Genomic DNA, 6,761 nt, shown 5'->3' on the forward strand with positions numbered 1-6,761 from the left:
TTTATGTGTGTTCGCTTGTTGCAGCACAAAGTTTGTTTCTGCGCAGCTTTTTTATTCTGCATTAATCTTTAAAGTGTTTAAAGCTTAAAGTATCTGCACAGAGTCAGATACAGACGAGGCTGCACTAATATTATTATATTATTATTATTTATATTCTATTATTATTATTATTATTTTATTATTATATTATTATATTATTATTATTATATATATATTTTTTATTATATTATCATTATTTATATTTTATTTATATTATTATTTGTATTATATTATTATTTATATTATTATTTATATTATTATATCATATTATATATTATATATTATATTATATCCTTCAATGTAAAACATGACAATCGAAACAGAACTAATAATTAGAAATAAATATTTTATTTTACTTAATAGCTGCCATTTTTAATATTAATAACATTTCACTGTTGTATAGATTGGAATATTATCTATTTATATATATATTGTAGTAAAATGTGCACATTTTTCCTCTAACTTCTAATATATTTTATTCTGTAATGGAGCAACTGTAACAGGACAGAGGGACAGCCCTTCTATCTACACGGCGTGGACCCCTGAACGCACCGCGGAGGGAAACGCGTTCAAACGGGTTCTAATCTCCCGCAGGTGGGCGGTTGCCATGGTAACTAGACAGTCAGTCATCAGCCTGAAATTAAAAATGTAAATCCCAAAATACAGAATACAGATCCTGACGCTGCTGAAATCCTTATAAAGGAATAATAATGGACTTTATTTAGGGAACGCTTTTCAAAATAAAGTTAAGAAATGTTTTTTATGCATTTCAGGAGACTTAAAATAATAATATTTAAAAAGTAACAAAAATTACACGCTGCGGAAATTGTGTAAAGAAATATTTTATTTAATTGCTGCTGCGTCCGTCTCTTATAAATCAGATGGTTGTTTAGTTCCAATACAGTTAATGATAATATAATATAAATAATAATAAAAACTAACGTTTTGCCTGCAGATTGTGTCAGAAACAAGTTCAGGACGTTTCCTGATCAGCTGATGAAGGCTTTCAGCAGATTTAGATGCGAAGCTGAAACGGCTCCTTCAGTCCTGCAGAGGGCGCCGCAGCTCTGCAGCAGACAGGAAGCGAAGCAGGTTTGTGTCAGAAAATAAGATACAACTTTATTTATCTCGAGGGAAGTTGTTGTGTTGCAGTGAAAATATAAATGTACAGATATACACAACGCCAAAGTATATAAATAAATGCCAAAAATCTACAAATAGTATTCATTCATCAAACTAACTGCTGACTTCAGTTTTACTGTGTTTTCCTTTTAAAAAGAATAATAATAAAAAAGCCTTTTCGAATATTAAAAGTCCTCCATTTTCTTTTTCTCGCATGCTGATATTAAAGATACATTTCTTTGTGATTTTAACTAAAACTGATTTAATTCATTAATTTATTCATTTTCTAATATAAATACCTGACAAGTTTTACGTCCTATGATTGTGATGGAAGTTTTCAATTAAGTTTATGTGGTTTTAACCAGCAGTGGAGGAAGTTCTCCATCAGTCACGCCGCGTGTTGCCTGTTGACACTGTTAATGCGAACATTAAACAGTAATTCACCTGTTTTTTACCAGATTTGTTTTGTGATTTACCTGAGGTTTAGCTGAGTTTTACTTTACCTGAGGTTTACCTGAGGTTTACCTGAGTTTTACTTTACCTGAGTTTTACCTGAGTTTTACCTGAGTTTTACCTGAGGTTTACCTGAGGTTTAGCTGAGTTTTACCTGAGGTTTACCTGAGGTTTACCTGAGGTTTAGCTGAGTTTTACTTTACCTGAGGTTTACCTGAGTTTTACCTGAGTTTTACCTGAGTTTTACCTGAGGTTTACCTGAGGTTTAGCTGAGTTTTACTTTACCTGAGGTTTACCTGAGGTTTACCTGAGGTTTACCTGAGGTTTAGCTGAGTTTTACTTTACCTGAGGTTTAACCTGAGTTTTACCTGAGGTTTACCTGAGGTTTACTTTACCTGAGTTTTACCTGAGGTTTACCTGAGGTTTACCTGAGTTTTACCTGTGTTTTACCTGAGTTTTACCTGAGGTTTACCTGAGTTTTACCTGAGGTTTACCTGAGTTTTACCTGAGGTTTTACCTGAGTTTTACCTGAGGTTTACCTGAGTTTTACCTGAGGTTTTTACCTGAGTTTTACCTGAGGTTTACCTGAGGTTTACCTGAGGTTTACCTGAGGTTTACCTGAGGTTTACTTACCTGAGGTTTACCTGAGTTTTACCTGAGGTTTACCTGAGGTTTACCTGAGGTTTACCTGAGGTTTACCTGAGTTTTACCTGAGGTTTACCTGATTTTTTTCTAGTTTTCCACCTGATTTATTTGCTTGTTCTTTCTTGGTTTGATCCCAGCTCTGGCAGTATAATCCAAGTCTCATGTATCCTGTATTCTCACTACTTCACAAACACATGACTTGTCACGAAACACTATTTAAACACGCTGATGTGCTTCTCGTCTGTGCGAGTTCTGTTCATCCAAAAAGTGTTTTCATTTATACAAAGTATATTGGTATGCTATTAAATGCTTTAATTATGTAGTGTTTTCTGTCTGTGTGGGTTTAAGAGTTCAAACTTTGTCTGGAAGTATCTTTGAGTATTTCTCTTTTCTCTGTTTGACGCACGAGGGCTTTTCTCCCCACTGACGTCCTTCAGGCTGCTCAGTCGTCTCCATTCACAAATAAACACATTAATGGGTCACGAAAACTGAGCGGTGACATCCGGCTGAACCTCTTTAATACCTGAGGACAGTTTGTTTTTCTGAAAAGACTCAAAAGACTTTTAATTAAAGCTTGTTGGATAAATAAAACGTCTTGATCATCAGACCTGTTTCATCTGCAGGGAAATGTTTTATATCATTACATTAATATCACTCGTGCATTAATGTAAAAGCAGATTTTACTGTTTGTTGAGCTCATTTTAACTTCAACTAAAGATTATTTTATTATGGATTAATCTGATTATTATTTTATAATCCATTGATTGTCTGGTTTGTAAAAATAGTGAAAGTTTAAATGAACATTATTCAAAGGAAAAGCATCAAATCTGGAACCATGAAATGTTTTTGCATGAACAATTATCAAAATGTTTTCCAATTAATTTCCTGTCACTGCACTAATTGTTTCAGTTGTTCTTGTTTAGAGTTTAATTTATAACTTTATAAGTCATGACGTTTCTTCCACCATGAGTGTAACAGGTGGAGGACGCTGCCATTAGGATAAATACAAAATAAATGTAGAAATAAAAGTGAAGAGAAATAAAGGTGCCAGTTCATTTGAAAACAAAGTGTTCAATGACGTCTCAACATTTACATATGGTGGAAAATATACAGAAATAAAATATATGTACAAAAAATTAAATAGGGAAATAAATAAAAACAAAAAGAAATGTTAACCAAAAAGAAAAATATTAGGAAATAATTAAATATGAAAATAGTTTTTTAAATATTGAATTAATCTAAATTAATATATTTTTAAAATGTTTCTAATTCTGTGCAAACATTATACATTATATTATACATTATATATTATACATTATATTATATATTATATATTATACATTATATATTATATTATACATTATATATTATACATTATATTATATATTATATATTATACATTATATATTATATTATACATTATATATTATATTATACATTATATATTATATTATACATTATATATATATTATACATTATTATACATTACATATTATATTATACATTATATATTATACATTATACATTATATTATATTATACATTATATATTATATTATACATTATATTATATATTATACATTATATATTATATTATACGTTATACATTATATATTATACATTATATATTATATATTATACATTATACATTATATATTATACATTATATATTATACATTATACATTATATATTATACATTATACATTATATTATATATTATCCATCCATCCATCGTCTACCGCTTATCCGGGGTCGGGTCGCGGGGGCAGCAGCTCCAGTAAGGAACCCCAATCTTCCCTTCTCTGGGCCACATCCTCCAGCTCCGACTGGGGGATCCGAGGCGTTCCCAGTGAGGAGATATAATCTCTCCACCGAGTCCTGGGTCTTCCCCGGGGTCTCCTCCCAGCTGGACGTGCCTGGAACACCTCCCTAGGGAGGTGCCCAGGTGGCATCCTTACTAGATGCCCGAACCACCTCAACTGGCTCCTTTCAACGTAAAGGAGCAGCGGCTCTACTCCGAGTCTCTCACGGATGGCTGAGCTTCTCACCCTATCTCTAAGGGAGACGCCAGCCACCCGTCTGAGAAAACCCATTTCGGCCGCTTATACCCGTGATCTCGTTCTTTCGGTCATGCCCCAGCCTTCATGAGCATAGGTGAGGGTAGGAACGAAGATCGCCCGGAAGATCGAGAGCTTTGCCTTCTGGCTCATCTCTCTTTTCGTCACAACGGTACGGTAAAGCGAATGTAATACTGCCCCCGCTGCTCCAATTCTCCGGCCAATCTCTCACTCCATCGTCCCCTCACTCGCGAACAAGACCCCGAGGTACTTGAACTCCTTCACTTGGGGTAAGGGTTCATTCCCTACCCGGAGTAGGCAATCCAGCGGTTTCCTGCTGAGAGCCATGGCCTCAGATTTTGAGGTGCTGATCCTCATCCCAACCGCTTCACACTCGGCTGCGAACCGATTCAGTAACTGTTGAAGGTCACAGACCGATGATGCCATAAGGACCACATCATCTGCAAAGAGCAGCGATGAGATCCTCAGGTCACCGAACTGCAACCCCTCTCCTCCACGACTACGCCTCGATATCCTATCCATGAAAATCACGAACAGGATTGGTGATAAAGTGCAGCCCTGGCGGAGGCCAACATTCACTGGGAACGAGTCCGACTTACTGCCGAGTATCCGGACACAACTCTTGCTTTGGGCGTACAAGGATTGGATGGCCCTCAGAAGTGACCCCCTCACCCCATACTCCTGCAGCACCTCCCACAGTATCACCCGGGGGACCCACAAAACACATGTAGACCGGATGGGCGTACTCCCAGGCCCCCTCCAGGATCCTTGCGAGAGTGAAGAGTTGGTCCGTTGTTCCACGACCACAAAAGGCATTGTTCCTTTTCAATCAGAGGTTCGACTAGCGGCCGAACCCTCCTTTACAGTACCTTGGAGTAGACTTTACCAGGGAGGCTGAGAAGTGTGATACCCCTGTAGTTGGCACATACTCTCTGGTCCCCCTTTTTGAATAGGGGAACTACCACCCCGGTCTGCCACCCCCTAGGCACTGTCCCAGACTTCCACGTAATGTTGATGAGGCGTGTCAACCAAGACAACCCCTCAACACCCAAAGCCTTCAGCATTTTTGGACGGATCTCATCAACCCCTGCGGCTTTGCCACTGTGGAGTTGTTTGACTACCTCAGTGACTTCCTTCAGGGAAATTGACGATAATCCCCCATCAGCTTCCAGCTCTGCCTCTACCATAGAGGGTGTGTTAGTCGGATTCAGAAGTTCCTCAAAGTTCTCCTTCCACCGGCCGATAACCTTCTCAGTCAAAGTCAGCAGGGTCCCACCCTTGCTGTACACAGCTTGGATGGTTCCTCGCTTCGCCCTCCTGAGGTGCCGGATGGTTTTCCAGAAGCACCTTGGTGCCAACCGAAAGTCCTCCATAGCTTCTCCGAACTTCTCCCACACCCGCTGCATTGCCTCTGGCATGGTAGAGGCTGTCGCCCTTCTAGTACTTCGGTACCCTGCAACTGTTTCCGGAGTCCTCCCGGATATCATAACTTGGAAGGACTCCTTCAGTCGGACGGCTTCCCTGACCACCGGGGTCCACCACAGTGTTCGAGGGTTACCGCCCCTTGAGGCACCTAAGACCTTGAGACCACAGCTCATCACCACAGCTTCAGCAATAGAGGTTTTGAACATCGCCCTCTCAGGTTCAATGCCCCCAACCTCCACAGGGATGTCTGAAAAGCTCCGCCGGAGGTGTGAGTTGAAGATCCCCAGGACAGGGGCTTCCTCCAGACGTTCCCAGTTCACCCGCACTACCCGTTTGGGTTTACCAGGTCTCTCCAGAGTCTTCCCCCACCCCTTGATCCAACTCACCACCAGATGGTGATCAGTCGACAGCTCCGCCCCTCTCTTCACCCGAGTGTCGAAAACATGCGGCCTCAGATCAGATGATACGATTACAAAATCGATCATTGACCTTTGGCCTAGGGTGCTCTGGTACCACGTGCACTTATGAGCATCCTTATGTTCGAACATGGTGTTTGTTATGGCCATTCCATGACTAGCACAGAACTCCAACAACAAACGACCGTTCGGGTTTAGATCAGGGAGGCCCTTCCTCCCAATCACGCCTCTCCAGGTGTCTCCATCGTTTCCCACGTGTGCGTTGAAGTCTCCCAGCAAGACTACGGAGTCCCCTACTGGAGTCCCCCTGCAGGGCTCCATTCAGGGTCTCCAAGAAGGCCGAATACTCCGAACTGCGGTTTGGGGCATAGGCACAAACAACAGTCAGAGTTTTCCCCCCCATAACCCGAAGGATAGGGTAAAAACTATTATAAAATGTAATTAAAATAGTGAGTAATTTATTATTTTTTTAATATAATTTTTTTAATTAATTAATATTTTTTTAATATAATTTTATAATTGTTTTTATTTATTATATTTTCCATTTTAATTTATCTTACTGTGTTTAAAATAAAAAAGTTTG

Source organism: Cottoperca gobio, unplaced genomic scaffold, assembly GCF_900634415.1.
Source record: "Cottoperca gobio unplaced genomic scaffold, fCotGob3.1 fCotGob3_42arrow_ctg1, whole genome shotgun sequence".
NCBI lineage: Eukaryota > Metazoa > Chordata > Actinopteri > Perciformes > Bovichtidae > Cottoperca > Cottoperca gobio.